Source organism: Rhinolophus sinicus, chromosome 18 (assembly GCF_057876585.1).
Source record: "Rhinolophus sinicus isolate RSI-liver-muscle chromosome 18, RSI-T2T, whole genome shotgun sequence".
NCBI lineage: Eukaryota > Metazoa > Chordata > Mammalia > Chiroptera > Rhinolophidae > Rhinolophus > Rhinolophus sinicus.
Genome location: NC_142518.1, coordinates 34,400,488 through 34,419,955, shown reverse-complemented (window position 1 = coordinate 34,419,955; position 19,468 = coordinate 34,400,488). Strand labels below are relative to the sequence as shown.

At 40.3% G+C, this 19,468-nt stretch overlaps 1 protein-coding gene and 1 pseudogene across 1 annotated transcript in view; one reads left to right on the top strand and one right to left on the bottom strand.

Moving 5' to 3' along the window:
• EFHC2 (EF-hand domain containing 2) overlaps positions 1–19,468 on the top strand; it is a 267,304-nt gene that overhangs the window by 61,640 nt on the left and 186,196 nt on the right. The window lies entirely within an intron of this gene.
• Positions 9,433–15,571, bottom strand: LOC109438359 (3'-5' RNA nuclease TATDN2 pseudogene; annotated as a pseudogene).

Below are 19,468 nucleotides of genomic sequence, written 5' to 3'. Positions count from 1 at the left end.
CTAGGCAGCTTGAGTTCAAATCCAGATGTCACATTCTCTTACCTCGAGACCTTGGGTAAATTATCTACCTCCTAAACCTTGACTTTTGTAAAACAAGGATCATACTATTACCTACTTTATAGATGTGTTGTCAGGAGTAAATGAGATAGAGTGTAAAAGCACTCAACACATTGCCTGATCCATTATAACTACTTAATGTTAGCCATTTTCATTAATCTTTGAATTCTCAGAGCCTAGCACAGTGCCTGACACATAGCAGGTGCTCAGCAATGTATCCTGAATGGATTTTTAAAAATATTGAGTCTTTCCAAATGGCTTTTAGATATATCTCCAATGCATTTAAAATTATTTGGAGGTACCATACCGTTTTGCAGTTATTTGCATAACATCAAGTAGTCTAATGTCTCTTACTTGAGGTGCATATAGTCTAATGTCCCTTAATTGTCCCGTACAATTCTTGTAGCTGGAGAGATTGACTTACTGTTGAACCTTTCATACAGAGCTTTGAACTTAGCAGGTGCTCTGGAACTGGGTTGGTCTGTATTAACTTTGGTTTTGATAAAAGCGGCTTTCCATATCAAGTATCTATTTTGTGATCTTAGCTCTTGATAAACTTGTGGGTAATATACTTTGAAACCAGTGGGATAATCCAATGTCCTGGGGAATCTAGTTTATTAGTAATTACTAGAATTAGAATAGATTCTATTGGAAGAGATCATAAAAGACATCGAAGCATCTTTCTTCTGACTCTTTTGGGTGGAATCCAGTCTTTTAATATACATAATATGTCAAAGTGATGGCGTGGAGAAGTATTTTTGCCTCAGTTCTCATATTATTCCTTCTGAATATATGTATAATATTTGGTAAATTTCATATATATATCAAATATTTTTCCTTTATATTTTCTATTGTAGGTGGTTTTTCTTTTGTATCTTTAATATTGAATATTTGAATATTCAGTTTATGAATCTCCACAATTAGCAATGTGATTTCTGGTGGGTGGGGGACCCCCTTCTTCTAGTGCTATTTTTCTAGGAAGTCTGATTTTAAGCAGTGGGTTTGAACTTCTTTTCTTAGTAATATAAAGTGTTTTTCAATTGCCTTGCTCAATAGATTCTATAAGGATGTGAAAAGACTATTTTAGATGTGGTTTTGACAGTATATTTAAGCTTCCAGCTTTGTATCCTACACTGATTTATGTATTATTAAGTATTTTTATACATTTATTTTCTCTCCAAAGCTGTTTTATACACACACACACACACACACACGTATAGTTTTAATCCTTTAAATAGTGCGGCACTGTCTTGTGGTTAGCAAGTGTTCATTTTCTAATTTTGGCTCAAAGGTTAACCAACAAACAGAGTTTAAGTGGTTTGTACCAGTTATAGGTTAGTGATAAAGCTAAAAAAAATATTCTAGCATTCTAGCCACATCTTTTCCCCCTTTTATGCATTATAAAATCAGGTCTTAAGAAGAAGTAAACAAGTAAAAATAAATGTGATGAATGCTTATACTGTCCATAGAGGTGCATTTCATCTTAAACTCTAGATTTAGTCATGAAAATTTGAACATAAATTACAGATTTATAATATTTTTGTAATACAAATTACTTTGGAAGTCCTCTTTTTATGATTTGTATTTTTTGTCATTTATTTTACTTGCCTTATTGACTATCTCTTATGTTCAACAAGCTAAATGAGATTCAGATTTGTATAACTTGAATTTTCTTAAAAGATATGCCTATTTAAACACAGTATCCATAGGAACATAAATTTATCAAAAAAGAAAAGTGAGAGAAAAAAATGAGAATTTGGAGTGAAATTATAGCTTAAGATTTGATATTTGGATGAAACTGTCTTCATAGTGCTAATTAAAATGACTGCAAAATTTTAAAATATGGAGAAACCATTTTATTTAGTGTTGAAGGCCAGGAGTTCCATCTTCATGCTGAAAACTTTGAAGAATTTCCACTAGATATAGTGCAGATGGGATCATATTGAATAAATATACCAAAAACAAAATTTCAATTTCACTTTCTAAGAAAGTGACAAGAATTGAGTTGGGGGTTAGGACAACTTGTAGAGGCTTCCACTTGGTTTACTTTCACAGCTATTAATGGGTTAAGTGTCTCTAGGAGGTCTAGGAATAGTCAGAGGGAAAAGCAGGCCCTCCATTAAAGCATCTCTGATGTGACAGGCAATGCACATGAAGGACTGGCTACACACACTCTGTTCCTGGAGTGGCGGCAGTCAGGTCAATTTATAAAATGTTTATATGGAAAAACTTGAAATTTTTCATGCAGGGGACTATCCATGGCCCCAGCTTCCTCCCTACTTCTTTTAACATGCTGTATATGAATTTCTATCAACCAGCCTCCCACTGAGATGAGAGGAGGAATCAGAACATTAGAACAGACTGTGAAGGAAGGGAAAGACAACTTACCCACCCTATTGTGGGGAAAACACCAGTCTGGATAGACTGCTCTTTGTTTGAGAATGAATGAAGAAACCCAGCCTAGGGTTGCTAAAAAGACTGCAACATAAATGGAGAACATAGTATTTAAGAGGCAGAGGAAGAAAAAATATTTATTTCAAAAGTATGTTTTCTATAGGAAAATATGTTTCCTTTGTGCTTCCTACTGAGTGCAAGAAAGTAACAAAACAAAGTAAGCAGTTAAAGCAGACTTTGAATCGAAAGCTGGAAGGAGAAAATAGAATAAGAGAATACATTCAAAATATTGCTGAATGAGACTAGGCCAAAAGGCAAAGGGAGCTCACTTGAAGAAGGAAGAAATGCGAGGAAGCTAAAAAAAGAATGCATTATATGTAGTAAAGAAAAAAAATGAAACAAGAAAATGGGATGAGTAACAGAAAAACTCAAACTTGAGAATTCTCCCAAAATGCAGAGGAAAAGATTGTCATGGTCGCATGTGGGTTGTTGAAAGAATTCACAAAGCATGGGTAGAGAAGTCAAAACTTTATTTAAGAAGTGAGATATCGGCAGAGGAGTTGCTGGGGTTAGAGTCTAGAGTAGATAGACAGCTGCACCCTGATTCTGTTTAGCTGGAATTTTCTATTCTCCAACCAGGATGTAAATTGCTTTAGTCTGCTGGGGAATTTTCCATTGTGGTCAGCTTTGTCCGTTGGGGTGGAAGAAGGTGTGGTTAAACTTGTTATCACAACCTTTGCAGATTTATGTAAGCATAAGCTGGAGCCAAATGGCTGCCGCCTAGGTTCGTTCCTGTTTTCCCATACCTATCTTATCATTCTCCCATCTCTGATCGGCAATGAAAAATCTTAGGAAATTGGGATGAGGGTCCGTCTTCTGTAACTGCTTCAGAGCTGGGCAGGGGCGTAGAGCTGTCCCTACCTACAAGATTGCCGGTTAAAGATGGTGGAATGACCAGGCCTTGGAAACTTTGGGTGTCTCTCTAAAAATTGGACCAAGTTGGGGGCTTCAGACTGGGAGTTGGAGCTCTTATCTATGGTACTGAGGGTTGTTTCAGAGTTATTTGTGGGGATGGGTTGGAAGCCTTGCATGAGTGCCATCTGCAATTTAATGGACTTGATTCTGGAAGAGACAGATTTAACCAGGTTAAAGCAGCATGGCTCAAATAGAAGTAACCCAAGAATAAGGAGGGGAACCAGTAAAGGTGACAAAAGGGACCACAACTAGGATCTCCAAGAGTGAAAAGGGGATCCCAGGTAGGGTGTAAGTAAAGAAGAAAACAAGAGCTTTTAAGAGAAAGGTGATAAAAAGCAGCTCCAGGAGTCTGGGGTTAGTTATTAGTCCTTAGCAGTCTTGGGAGAGTGACTTGTTCCTCCGTTTGAAATGGAGCTTAAGGTGTTCACTTGGTTCACAGGAACAGAAGTGACAGTCTTCCTTCTGGGGGAGTCCTGCGGAGACTTAATGAAAAAGGTTTGATTAGAGGTAAGTGGACCCAGCTACTGACTCTCTGAAGCCCAAAAGTAGTTGGGATGATTGGGAGAACTACAAAGGGTCCCTTCCATTTAGGAGCTAACTGGTCTGTCAGGTACCCCTCCCCCTCAAGGCTTCTAATAGTACTTGGTCCCCTGGCTTTCCAGAGCTACAATGTGTAGAGGGGTCCGCCTAGGGGAGGTGCCGGTCCCCTATATTTCCTAAGTGCCTGCTGAACCTCTCCCAAGTTAACAACATAGGAAATAACAGAATTGAGGTCAGAATCTAAAGCAACGGACAGCAATTAGAGCCAGGGCTTAGAGGTCTCCTGACAAAACTTTTTTTAGAGTTCTTTATTTATTTTTTACTTGCCTTTTAATATTTTTATGGTAGTGACTTTTATATTTAAGTATGTTTAGAATGTCCGTTCTCATCTTGAGGTCAGATATACTCACCTATATTTTGATTTAGTTTAGTTTTTTTTTAAATTTATTGGAGTGACATTTGTTAGTAAAATTACATTGATTTCAGGTGTACAATTCTGTATTACATCATCTATAAATCCCATTGTGTGTTCACCACCCAGAGTCAGTTCTCCTTCCATCACCATATATTTGATCCCCCTTACCCTCATCTCCCACCCCCACCCCCCTTACCTTTATAGTTCTTTTTAAGGTCTGATAGGCTTGTTTTACATTCTAAGGTATAGACCGATGGTAACGAACAGGCTGAGTATGAGCCCAAATCTGTGGGCTCTATTTATCCCCACGACGGAGTAGGAAATAGGTCCAGAGTGAGCTGTCAAGACAGAATAAATGACTCCCGTATCAATCAAGAAATTAATAGGGTCACCTGCAGTTCCTCCCCTGTGATGAGAATGGCCTTTATATCTTCAATAGAGTACAAAACATTTATTAACAGATCTCAATTATCTTTTAACATATGACAAGAAGCCAGAAATAGATGAACTCGGACCTATCTAATAACTAATATTTCAGCATTTTAGTTTGAAATACCTATTCTATAATTTTTATTATTTAACATAACTTAGCAAAACTAAATCTTTGGTTACCAACAGAGACTGGGAAACCATGTCCAAGCATCTGTATCATATAGTTATTACTGAAAAGTTTCATCTAAAACTTTATTTTAGTTACTTCTTATCTCTATGAGATTTTAAAGTTAATTATTACCCAAGCTATTTTCTTTACAAATTTTGTAACAGAGATAACATGAATTTATTTTTGTAAACCCAGGTAAAACAAAAGATACCATATTTAATGTTAATAACCTTAAAAGACATGTCTATTTAACCGAAAGTCAAATCAGCCTTAGCAAATATATTCTTAGAGCACGTGATCCTGAAAAGTACTTGGGTCTCTTTTAATTATTTATTTCTAATTTATGTAAGTGCTTAATCTTTTTCTTTAAGCCAATCAAATATTATAATCTGGTAATACCATCTGGAGGCAGAGACATTATATCACATATAAAACATAAACACAGGTATCAGAGATCATATATATAAACAGAACTACCAGCAATTGCAAAGAAGAAGAACTAAGATCTTTTAATTGTCCTCAATAGGACAGTTTCTTAGAGGCTGCAACAAAAGGGTGGAGGTCTGGCTTGAGAGACTAGCAGTTGTTTTCAAAAATGCCCCCCCCATTTCTTCAGTTATCTCAAACTCAGGCAATAGTGGCTAGAGTTGGGAAAATCTTTTTTCGAGGAGAGAGGTCAAATTTTGTCCAATTCTTGAGAAGACAGCCAAGAGGAGAGTCTTGGGGAATAGAGGGACCACCTCCCATGACTATGGGGGTAGTGTTTCATGATAGCTGGGTGGGAGATCAAGAGGTGTCCCTGAGTCTCTGAAGGAGTTCCTCCAACTCTGGGTTATGGACTTAATCAGTACCTTACCGTGTACCTGAGAGGGAGCGAATGAGAGAAACTGACTAACAGTTAGCTACAAGGGCATCCCCAGCGCTAAAGCTGAGGGTTGTGGACCTGGCCTGTGGAATTCCTGGCACCCCATAGACTTCCCTAGGCATATCCACTTACTGACTGATGCCCCAGTGAGTGAATGGAGGTGTTTCCCCAGAATACTGGATGAAAGTGGAAAGTAGAGGAGGGAGGGAGGGAGGGGGGCAGAGGGGGAGAGGGGGAGGGAGGGAGGGAGGGAGGGAGGGGGAGAGAAAGAGAGAGAAAGAGAGAGAGAGAGAGAGAGAGAGAGAGAGACAGACAGACAGACAGATAGACAGACAGACAGAGACAGACAGACACTGATTTACACCGTTTGGCCTTGGGAGTCCCCTTTGGTGTACAGGTCAGGCTTTTGATTCCACTGGAGAGTGGCCCCAGCCAGGAGATGTCAGTTCCCACCTACCCTGTGGGGAATCCATGAGAGACTAGTGAAAATGAGAAAGGAGACCTACTAGCATGTGTGGGTTCACCCTGGATGAGCTGCTGCTGCCAACTGCGCCACACATTGGAGAGAGTAGGCCTCAGGGAATAGAGCCACTAGGGAAGAACCCCGGTGGGGATAGGATAGAGCCTAACCATATGGGTCACCAAAATATCATGGTCACAAGCAGGTTGTTAAAGGATTCACAAAGCATAGAGGGTAGAAGTCAGAAATTTTATTTAAGAAGAGAGACATTGTCAGAGGAGTTGCTGGGGGCAGAGTGTAGACAGATACATGGAGATTCTGTTTAGCTGGGGTTTATATTCTCCAACCTAGATGTAAATTGCTTTAGTCTGCTGGGGAATTTTCCATTGTGGTCAGCTTTGTCTGTTGGGGTGAGGAAGGTGTGGTTAAACTTGTTATCACAACCTTTGCAGATGTTGTGCAAGCTTAAGCTGGAGCCAAATGTCTGCTCCCTAGGCTCATTCCTGTTTTCCCATACATATTTTATCAAAGGTCAGATAAGACCAGTGAGATAGATACTGAAAGGTTGGGCAGAGAATGGAGTTTTAACATACAGACAATTCTTCCTGAAGAATTTGAAGCTAGATTAAAAGCAACTGAGTTAATTAAGCAGGCCATAAGAAAATAATAAAAACAAACTATCTTGACTATAAAAAGACATAGAACTGCAGATGGAATGCTTACTATGCACCAGAGAAAGTAACAAGAGACCAATAATTCGCCATATTCTGGCAATTTTATGTTAATTTCAAGGATAATGTAAAGAAATCAAGCATTTTGACAGAAAAAGTAGTTTAACCCCAAAGAATTTCACATTAGATTCTTTGCAATATTAAATGCCAGTAGACAATAAAGCAATGTCTGTAACTTTTAGGGGAAAGTGTTTGTGACCTAGAGATTCTAGACTCAGCCATGGAGTTATTCATTAGTGAAAACAGCAGAAAGATGTTCTCAGATATATAATTTCTCATAAATATGCCATCCACATACCTTCTCTGCAAAAGTTTCTTGAAGATATACTCCAGTTATAAGGAAATTGAACAGTTCAACCATGGGGAAGGCAGGAAATAAAAGGATTAGTGGTAAGCAATGGCAACAAACTTACAAGTAATTATAAAATATAAAGTTAAAAAATAGAATATAAACATTTTAAGTTTATTGGAAGATAAAAGGATAATAATAACATAAAGAGTCCTAAATGCAAGATAGGGATATAACAAGAAAAAAAAATATTACTTTTCTCTATTTAAGTGAGTTTCAGTATATATTATTTTTAGAATTAATACTTGAACTGACAGTTGTTTAAAAAGTGAAAGTAACAATGAATAATTAAAATCTCTCTCAGTCAAAAGTAAAAAAGCTTATCTTTGTATCACCTTTTTCTAGGACCTGTAAATGTTCTTTAACTCTGTTTAATAAACATATATATTATACTTTGTGTTTTTAACGCTTTTTTAAAAGACTGTAGTAAAAATACACCAGAACATGAATATTGTATACAGATTGGTGGTGAGATTTTTGTGGTATGTTAATCTTCAGTTAGTATGGGAGTGAAAACATATGCATTTTTAAAAGGTATGTATAATTTGGCATAGTTATATAATCACAATTACATTGGGAAAGACATTAACAAAATAGTGTGTTCTAGACAGTAGAAATACCTTGCACTTTCTGTTCCTATTTTTGTATTTTTGTAATGCATATGCATTAATTTTTATAGTGGGAAAGTAAACTTCATTAAAATAAAAATTCCTATAGATACAGCAGAGTTACAATTACAGGCAATTTATGGTACTGAATGCTTTGTTCTCCACCCTTCAAATTAAAAATAAACTAAGCATTTAACTTAAGGCATTAGAAAAAGCACACATACACCAAAAATAAAGGACATCTGAGAACTGAAGAAAAAAATCATAAACATAAAAGCAGAATTTTATAAATCAGTAAACAAAAATAGATTTGAAAAAGAAGTCTAAGTTGATTCTTTAAATCAAACAACAGACTTAAACTTCTAGCTTATTTGCTCAGGAAAGCAAACAAAAATACACAAATATATTTAAATCACATTCAGAGAGAGAGAGCAAAATGTGCAGCTATGGTAATTATGAAGTGAAATGAATATTATAGTAAATATTAACTAGCAAAATTGACTCAAGGAGAACAAAGCTGGAATTGGCCAACATTAGAGAAACTGCCAAAGAGATACTCCAATTGTTAAAGTGATTGTTTCTAAGTAGTAGGATTATGGACTATTTTTTTTGCACTTTGTGCTCTTCAGTAGTCTCAAAAATTCTACAATAAGCAGGTACTAATTTTGAAGTCAGATATGAATAAAGACCAATTGAAAGAAACAGAATCCCCCATCTCCCAAGACAAAGTTGTTCCTTTTTTGCTTTAAGACAGAAAGCAGCTGCCTTTCTAAAATTTAAGTGAAGGGAAATATTGACCCACAGTGAAATGACTGCCAAGGTTCAGGGAGCCTGTTAATGGGCCTGAGAGGTCCTGTGACTCCAGGCTGACTGATGGGCTAGGGACCACTAACGGCAAATTGAATTTCTAGATCACCGGCTGCCTTCATGGCTTTCTGATGTCACCAGAACGGTAGAGTAGACACACCAAGTGCCATACAAACATAGGAATGCTAAATCATCATTCTTCGAGATTCAATGGAATATCTGTTTACAAAGTAGAAAACTATTTACAAAGTACTCCAAATTTTGCACATTTGAATTGTAAGTTTTTGCTGTGTGTGCGTGTATGTTTTTTTTTACTAGTAACATGAACAGGTGAAGTGTTCTTTATTTCATTCATGAAATAAGTAAAGGAAGATTGTGATTTTTGGTTTAGGCCACTCTAGATATACTACACTCAGAAAAGACTACATTGCTCACTCCCATTCTTGCAGAAATAAAGCTGAATATGGCAAGGCTCGCTCCTGCATGTTAGAAACACTAGAGTATAGTCTATGATTTGCCATGAAAAATGTAGAGGGAGAGAAGCAGGTAAGAAAAGTATTTTCTCTCTATAAAAAGATCTTTTTTTTTTCAGAAAGGAAAACTAATTATGTATATATCCTCTTTATCTTGTTAAATGTGTACTTACAAATGCAACCGTTTATTCACACCCATTTTTAAAATGCCCGCTTGGTAATGTCACTTTGCTAGGACCAGATAAATGACATTTTGTTCTCCGTGGATGTTATGTAGTGAGAAAGGTAAATGAAAGAGGATGTTAGAATATGATGAGTAGAGAGATACATACAAAATGTGATAAGGGCTTTGCAACAGAGAGAGTCTGACTGAGGTAGCATTTCCTAAATTCACGTTCCCAAAGAACGTGAACTCATTGAACTGACCTCAAATTAATCAAAATTATCTAGAAGTAACTTTGAGAAACACCCACGAGTGTTTGTGGCTCACATTAACATATCGAAGGACATGCAAGATCCAGAAATAAACAAAAATCTGTGGAACTTTGTACAACTCAGTATTTCCCCAAAATGTGTGTCCACAACTCAGTATTTTTATAGAATGTGTGTCCATGGAACCCTCTTTTCTGCAATCCTTTATAAAAAGTTCAGGGCTCCTCTGGGTTGAGGGACACACTTTGAGCAATCTCTATTGAAAGTGTACACTAAATGGAAAAAAACATTTCTTAATTCAAAACATTGGCTTAATTTTTGAAGGTTTTCTGTCTTGAAAAATAGAATCAAATCACACCTTTAACATTACATCAGCTTCTTTTGTGTGAAGCACTCCAGCTACCGCTTTCTGATACTTTCTTCTTAAAAGACTGGATTTTCAACAAAGGGGAAAATCTGTGATATACTCAGTGTTATTTATAGAGAATATGAACTATCAAGTTCCTGGTAAGGCTTGGCCTTATTTATTTCTTTTATTATGGATGACATCTAACAGCAGAGTATATGTGGCCTTTCATCCTTGCCTTGCCTTTTGAATTAAACAGGGGTGCTAGAAATATGATGGTATTATTTCTCTTTTCCTAATATCCCCTTGTCCAAATACTGTCATTAACTCCAAGGTGTTAATGAAGTCTGTTATTCATCCATATGTTAATTTAAGAAATCTTTGCTGAGGAGTGCCTGCTCTGTTCCAGGCACTATTCTAATATTGGATATATGGACAGTGTGAACGAGACTGACAAGCTTGTAAACGTACAACCTAGTGGGGAAGATAACCAATGAACACAAAAAAATTAACAACATAATCTCAAACAGTGCTAAATGCTATGATTAAATCAAAACAATAAGCTAAGGATTTTTTTCCTCCCAGTTGAGGTGAGCACTATAGATTGGTGACCAGGGAGGGCTTCTCTGTGGAGGAGACATTTGAGCTGGGAACCAAATGGCAAGGAGCTAGTTGATTTTTCTGGATCCAGATAAATGGGCACAAAAGAAACTAGAGAAGTCTGGAGTATTCTGGGTCTATTTTCATTGGCTATTTGTCAAGTGGGCAACTGAAGCTCTTCTCTGTTTCTGTCTTGTTGATGCTTTTGAAGCCCTTCTGGAGAACAGTGTTTCTAAGTGGTATACATTTGGGTCTTGTTAAGAATAACAGCAATTTGAAAGAACAGTTGCTAGTATTATATACTGGATATCTAAAGAGCTTTGGAATTATACAACTGTTGAGAATTCAGTTCAGATTCAAAACTTATCTCCTCAGTGGTGGTCTATGATTCACCCGATTTGGCCCCCATCACTCTAAGCTCCTCCACAGCCCCCCTTGGCACATTATGACTATTAACTAATTTTTATCTGAATCAGTTTCCTTTTCGAGGAAATGTTAGTGTTGGTTTATCTGTAGAAATAATAAATTCCAAGTTGAACAGTCACTGAATTTATGAATTTAACAACAACCCATATGGATTATAGAATTCCTATAATAACAAATACATTCAGGGAATAAACAGAATAAATCACCTAACTTACTATTAAAATCCAACATTCCTTGTTTTCTTTTTTTTAAACACAAGTAGGAGGGTGATTTTATTCATCAACACCTCAACAACACAGACTGCAAGGAACAGGAATTTAGATTAGCAAATTCTCTGTACGCTAACGAACTCTTTCTTCTTTACTGACTATGCTGGCAGTCTGGCTGGGAGGAAAAACCCTGATAAAATCAAGATCCCCTTACCTCTCCTCCCATCGCATTGCACCCCATCTCACCAGCCAGAAACAGAAGTCTTATAAAGAGGTCTTGAGGAAAACATCTTGTCCTGGTTTTTTTCTGTGCTAGTGGGCTTGCTGAGTACATCGTTGGCCTGGGATACAGGCAGAGTTCAAACCAAGTCTATGTTGTCAGGCTCCTGGTCTCCTTTTATTTGGAGTACTCCTGACTGTGCCCTCTCTGATTAAATACTGTAGAGGCGACTAGTGTTCCCACGCAAGGTGGCCAAGATGTGGTAGAGTGGCTTATCTTTGATTCTGGCAATCTCTTGAATTGTGTGCAGGGCCATGCCTGGGTGGGCATACTGGCAAAGGCTTTTGGGAACCCCACGAGGAAGGAAGTAGGGAGAATCAGTTTCCACGACAATTCTCTCCAGTGGAATCTTTTTCAGAGCATCCCGGGCCTCAGAAGCTGAAGTGTAAGTCAGGACTGCTGTGAAGCCCACATACATATTGGGAAAGTACTTCAAAAGGGGCTCAATGACTGGGTAACTGTTAGTGAAGCAGTGCCTATGGATCTTGTAGTCAGGGGGCACAAATTTTTTCATGATGTCCAGCAGATCTTTGTCAGCTTCTCGGCAGTGGATCACCAAGGGCTTCTTTAGAGACACAGCCAGCTGCAGCTGTCTTTCAAATATCTTGTGCTGCTGTCGGATAGGTGTAGTGCACTTATAAGAGTAATCCAAACCCATTTCTCCAAATGCTAGAGCCTTGGGGTGCTGTAAGGCTTTCAAAAGATTTCTTTCATGATACTCACTGTAGAATTTTGCAAAATGGGGGTGACAGCCAAAGGCTCCCCAAACCAGATCGTCTTTCAACAGATTCTGCCATAGGCCATCCCTTAATATGCGAGGATCACAGAAATCAGTGATGCAGCCCTGAAATTCCTTAGGGAAGGAATGGCTGTAAATTTTTCTGAACTTGGTAAAGGTCCCTTTGAAAGACAACTTGGAATAGAGCATGTCCAAGTGACAATGGGTATCAATGAAACCCTCTTTTAGCCTTTGTTCCCAGTGGCTCTTTCGCAGGGAACTAGATGCATGTCTTCCCCAAGTACATGATGGTGTCTCCTCTTGGAATGTTCTTTTCTCCTCTTGGAATGTTCTTTTCTCCTTCATCTTTGCTTCTGAACTTCTGGGAAAACGAAATGAACTAGAATTCTGGGAATGACCTTTCTCTGATGCCTTCAGGTCTCTGGACCAGTTCTGGGAGCGCACTGTACAGCTCGAGGAATAATTACTGGAGAAGCTGCGGCGGCTCTTCCCAGCCTGCAATATATTGTTGTTGCTGCTACCCAGGCAGGGATTTTGAGAAGGCTTGTGACTGCTGGTTTGGTAGCTGGCATAGTCATGCAAAGGACCACTGTACAAAGGACGCTGATATATGACACGGTCAGTGGTGAAGGATGAAGGCTTTGAAACTCTGGAGAGACTCAGTGAGACTGGCTTCTCCTGGGAGACTCTGGCTGCAGAAATCTCATCCAAGTTAGACCAGTCACTTCCTGAAGAGGGGTGCTTAATCACCACTCTCCTTTCTTTATGCTTTTGGATTTCTGAATTAGCGGCATGCTTGTCTAGAAATTTTAGGGCTGGAGAGCCTTTTTCAAAAATGACTGCTCTTTGGTCACCAAGTGGCTTCATACTGGGTTTCTTTTGAGGATCTGTAAGCACTACCCTGTCAAGGTAGTCACTCATCTTTATAACTGTCTTTTCCTTCTCTGCTCTGACCTCTGGGGCTGAAGGTTTCTGTTTCTGAGGACTAGAAAAGGTGACAGTCTTAGCTGGTCTTTGTCCATGCTTTCCTGTGCTCTGTTTTGCACTAGTGGCAGCCTCTCCCTTTCCTTTTGACACTGATTTTACCAACATGCTTTGGATAGACATCCCGTAGGTCACTGAGGAGCCTTGGTCTCTCTGCCTGCCTCTCCCTCTCTGGACCGTGTTCGGTTCCTCAGTGTTACCATCTTGACCCCCAGCTTTGGCTGCAAATTCAGGGTTCATGGAATTACGGGAACTGTGTTTGGAATCAAATCTAAAGTTGCAGGCATCCTCTAGAGAACCCATTTCTTCTAGAAAGGGGCTGGCACAGCGTGTAGGGAATGGCACAGATGAGATTTCACAGACAAAAGGAACCCGGAATGCTCTGAATCAGACAGTCTTTAGAGGGCGCTCCACCCACACCTGGGCCTGAGGAAAGGGAAGAGGAGGAATTTCCTTGGTGGGATGAGCCCCAGGAAAACTTCCACTTAAAAAGGCCAAAAGGTACTCCTTCTGGGCTTTCAGGCACTCAGGGCTGCTGGCGTCTCCCGAACGGCGATGTCGAACTATGAGCTGGACAGCCGGAAGGGGCCGCGCTACTGGGATCCCAGAAGTGTTTGATTTGCTGGGGGATCCTACCTCTGTGCCGCTCCTGTGGTACCGGACTATGCTCTGCTCCGACAGCTACGGACCGTTCCTGGTTCTTTTACCACCCCATCATAGTTTTCACTGTTCCAGAGATTTCAAAGGCCTTCCACTGAGTTTATGATTCCAAAGCGTTTTGGAAAAGTCGCAAAAATGAAACCTACCGAAGGCTTGGATTAGCGTCCAAGCCTTCGGTGTGTTTCCGAGATTACTAACCACGCTTTTCCACACAAAGCACTTCCGGTATGACAGAGCACTTCTGGGATATTAAGACACTTCCGGGGCACCATAAACCTCTTCCGTTTGATTTAGGAGAACGTTCCAAGATATAAAAGCCCTTAAAAAGACTGCAGGTCCTGTAGAGACCACACACTGGGCACCCCTGAACTGGGCTTCTGGACTAGAGGTATAGGCCTCCACCAATTTGTAGAAGGGCAGAGCAGAACCCAGTACCAGAACGGAGTGGGAGGGGTGCAGGGAGCCGAGGCGGGAGGGAGCGGAGAGGGGGGTGCAGGGAGCAGAGTGGGAGGGCGCAGGGCACAGCTCACCCGGTCCACCAGTCCTGGCTACCAGAGCGGAGCCCGTAGGAGGCAGGGTGCAGCCACCCGTCCTGGCCACCGGAAGCACTCCTCCTAATCAGCGGCCCCTCCACTTCCACCTCAGGTCAGTCCACCCCTCAGCTTCCGCTTCCCCACCCCTGCTCCCCACTCCCACCTCTGGCCACCGGAAGCACTCCCCCTAATCAGCGACCCCTCCACTTCCACCTCAGGTCAGTCCACCCCTCAGCTGCCGCTTCCCCGCCCCTGCTCCCCACTCCCACCTCTGGCCACCGGAAGCACTCCCCCTAATCAGCGACCCCCTCCGCTTCCACCTCAGGTCAGTCCACCCCTCAGCTGCCGCTTCCCCGCCCCTGCTCCCCACTCCCACCTCTGGTCACCGGAAGCACTCCCCCTAATCAGCGACCCCCTCCTTCCACCTCAGGTCAGTCCACCCCTCAGCTGCCGCTTCCCCGCCCCTGCTCCCCACTCCCACCTCTGGCCACCGGAAGCACTCCCCCTAATCTGCGACCCCTCCGCTTCCACCTCAGGTCAGTCCACCCCTCAGCTGCCGCTTCCCTGCCCCCTGCTCCCCTCTCCCACCTCTGGCCACCGGAAGCGCTTCCACCTCAGGTCAGTCCACCCCTCAGCTGCCGCTTCCCTGCCCCCTGCTCCCCTCTCCCACCTCTGGCCACCGGAAGCACTCCCCCTAATCAGCGACCCCCTCCTTCCACCTCAGGTCAGTCCACCCCTCAGCTGCCGCTTCCCCGCCCCTGCTCCCCACTCCCACCTCTGGCCACCGGAAGCACTCCCCCTAATCTGCGACCCCTCCGCTTCCACCTCAGGTCAGTCCACCCCTCAGCTGCCGCTTCCCTGCCCCCTGCTCCCCTCTCCCACCTCTGGCCACCGGAAGCACTCCCCCTAATCTGCGACCCCTCCGCTTCCACCTCAGGTCAGTCCACCCCTCAGCTGCCGCTTCCCTGCCCCCTGCTTCCCACTCCCACCTCTGGCCCAGATGACTGCTACCCTGATCCGGCAGCCCAGCCAGGTCTCCACCAGAGTTGTCACCATTGCTTGCTATTTGTTCTTTTCTCTCCCCCATTCTTTTCGAAAAATGCAGTTAATAGTTTTTAAATCATAATTCAAATATAGATGCTTTCAAAGACATATTTATAATTGTATTTGCCATTTTCAGTCCTGCGTTTTTTTTTTCACTCAATATTTCTGCATATCAGAATTTTTCTTATTGCTGCATAGTTTTCAAAAACCTCCTACTAGTACCTTCATCAAAATCCAGGAGTAAGTAGATGTGCGATAATTCACCAGATACTTCCCTTTTTGTTAACTCTTTATGTTCCCTTACTCTAGTTTTTTTTTCTCTAATAAAAGAAAATGCTGCAAAGAACGTCTTTGCATGTATGTTTGTCCATTTTTTGGTTTGTTTCTTTGGGCTGCATACCCAGAAATGGAGTTCCTGAGAAGTATAGTAATTTCAAAATGGCTCCTCATAGCACCAGATTGCCCAAGAAGAATTGTAGTAATTTAACATCCCATCCATGCTGAATAATCCTACCAGGTCCATTTAATAGGAGAAACAAATTCAGTGCCTCACTTATTTTAATTTGCATTTAACTGATAATTTCTTAGAGTGAACACTTTTATTTATTGACACATTCCTGAATTTTAAGTTCTTTTTCATTTCTTTTTTTTAGGGTGTTTTAAAAGTTAATTTTAAAAATTATAAAATAAATTAAACTTTTGTCATATTTTCCAAAATTTTATTACTATTGTTAATGAACAAAAATTCAACTGAGTAAATTTAAAGATCTAATTAGCTTTATTGAATAAGTTGTGAATCGGATAGCACCCCACCTAGTAAATAGAGAGGTTGTGGGGACGGAGCCCCAGAGAGTACTTTACAGGCTCTCGGCCTCACGTGGAAGGGTGCTGGCTCGGCTGTGGCTGATTGGCTGTCGGCTGTGGCCAGTTAGCTGATTGGCTGCTGGTATAACTGCTGCGGCTACGGAGGACTGCCGGCTATGGAGGACTGCCGAGGATTGCCGAGGAGCCGAGCAGAGCCGAGGAGAGCGGAAGAGGAGAGCCGAGGAGAGCGGAAGAGAGTAGAGGAACAGAGTGGAGGAGTCGTGGGTTGGTCGGTTGGTGGAAAGGCGGATGGCAGGTCATGCGTCCAGTGGGCCCAGCCTCCAGTGAGACCATAGTGGTATGACTCCCCTACCTATGGCTCCGTGGGTGTTCCTTTTTGGCCTCACCATATCCTGCGTTCTTGTGTGGGGAGCGGGAGCAGAGACCCCGCAGGCCGCCCTGCCTGAAAAATGGCGCAGCAAGCAGGGTCTCCCGCACGACAGAGGTCCTCTGAGAAGTTGTACAAAATAGAAGGTTTTTACAGGCAGAAACTGAGAGGAACAGGAAAGTTATTAGCAAAAGAAAAGAAAGGGTTGATTCAGGCAAGGTGACCTTTCTTTAGGCGGAAAGCAGCAGGTCTTATCAGGCAGATTATCTTGCTAGAGAATTCCAGACTGGTTTAAGGTTACATTCCTGAGAAGGGCCAAAACTGCCATTAATTCTTGGTTTGCTGTCTTGGTGAAGTGACTCCACCTTGGGCATGTTCCTTCTTTCTCTCTCCCACCCTCCCTCTCCCCTCCCTCCTTCCCTCTCCTTCCTTCCTTCCTTCTTTCCTTCCTTCCTTCCTTTCTACTTCCTTCTTTTTTTAACAGTATGTTGTTTGTTTTTTATTTGTATTTTGGTCTTTTGAAGTTATAACTTGTGTTTGTAGTCAAATTTTAATTTTTCCTTTCATAATTTTCTTTTTCTCCTAGGCCTTGAATGGTTATCCTTCCTTTCAAGGCTTTGACACATTTATAAGTGTTTTTTGGAGGGTTGATTTGTTACATTTAAGTTAACAATCCATCTGGTATTTAACTTGGGTTATAGTTTATTTTAAGTGGTTTTTCCAAGTTAGTACTTTTCTAAGTTAGTACTTTTTTCACTTATTGATATGTGACTCCTCTTTCACCATGTGGTAAATTCCTATATGTAATAGAGTCTATTTCCAAACCATCTATTCTTTTCCACATGTTAGTATGTCTCTTGTTACTGCGGTGTAGCACTAATTAAACAATTGAACCATTATAGTATGCTATAAAATCTGGGAGTGTTAGGTCTCCTACATTACCCTTTTCATAATTATCTTTAATAGGCTGGCATTTTTATTTTATCAAGTAGACTTCGAATTATTTTTTTAAGTCTCTCTAACATACCAATGAAATACCCACTTGAAATACGGCATTTTATTCTGCTTATCCAGAATATACTTCACCTATCCTGATAGTCAACTTCTTCTGTTTCTTCTAGTAAATATTTTTAGAGTTTTATCAGGGTCACAGAGTTTTGATTAAAACTAATTTTAAGTGTTTTGTAATTTTTTTTAATTCTCTTGTGAACATACTTTTTCCTCCCACTGTATTTTCAGCTGGTTATTGCAAGTGCATAAGAATATTTTTGATTCAGTTGAGGTTATACTGAAATCTTTCATTTATTCTTAGGTTTTCAGCCTTTACCTAGGCCATTATTTTATCTGCCTATAATGATACTTTTGTCTCTTCCTTTCTAATTTTTACTTCATACCTTCTCACGTTGTCCAGAACTCCTAAAAACAATATTAAATAATGATGTTGGTAGGGCATTTTTGTTCTGTTCCTGGTTGTAGTAGACACATAGTTTAATTTTAATGCTGAATATTTAGGCTATTGTTTTAAAGCAGATGCTTTTAAATCTTGTTAAGGAATTACTTTTATATTTTAAAATATATGTTGTAGGAAACAATATGAGATCATTACATATTTACCCTTATTTCTTAATTTGGAAACTTTTTTGTATCTGGGAGGAAAATGCTGCTTTTTGTGTATGTAGGTGACTTATAACTGTTACCGACTATTTAATTCTGTTTGCTTGTAATTTAGTTAGGATCTTTGCTCTATAAATCATAAGTAGTGAAATTGTTCTGGAGCAGTTCTCAACTTTGGCTTGCACATTGTAATCATATGGGGACTTTTAAAAATCACTGATGCTTAGGCCCAATCTGAGAGATTCTGATTTATGTGTGTGTGTGTGTGTGTGTGTGTGTGTGTGTATGTGTGTATGTGTGTGTGTGTGTGCGCGCGCGCCCCAAGCATCAGGAGTTTGAAAAGCTCTACCGGTGATTCTGATGTGCATCCAGGGTGACAACTATTGCTCCATAGTTTACTTTTTTATGGTATGTCTATCAGGCATTGGAATTCACCTTTGTGGCTTTCCATCATTTTTGGTATTCTGGGGGAGTTACATAATGTAATTTTTTTCCCTTGGAAGTTTGAGAGAATCCATTAGTCAATCATCTTGGTTGGAGCCTTTGTTGGGGCAATTTTTGGGTAATTTGTTCACTTCTTACGTGGTTATTTATGCATTGTGTTTTGATAGTTCACAATCTTAAGCTTACATAATTTGTCGTAAGATAATTTACATATTTTTTTCCTTTAAAGTTTATTGGGGTGACAATTGTTAGTAAAGTTACATAGATTTCAGGTGTACAATTCTGTAATACGTTAGCTATATCTCACATTGTGTGTTCCCCACCAAGAGTCAGTTCTCTTCCCATCATCATATATTAGACCCCATTTACCCTCTTCTAGAGCTCCGCTCCCTCCTTCCCCTTATCTTCCGGTAACCTCTAAACTATTGTCTATGTCTATGAGTTTTTATTCTTTCATTTGTTTCTCTTGCGTTCTTTTGTTGTTTTCGATTTATATATTACATATCAGTGAAATCATATGGTTCTCTACTTTTTCTGTCTGATTTATTTTGCTTAGCATTATAATCTCAAGATCCATCCATGTTGTCACAACAGGTACAATTTCATGTTTTCTTAGTGCTGAATAGTATTCCACTGTGTACATATACCACAACTTCTTTATCCATTCATCTATCGAAGGACATTTGGGTT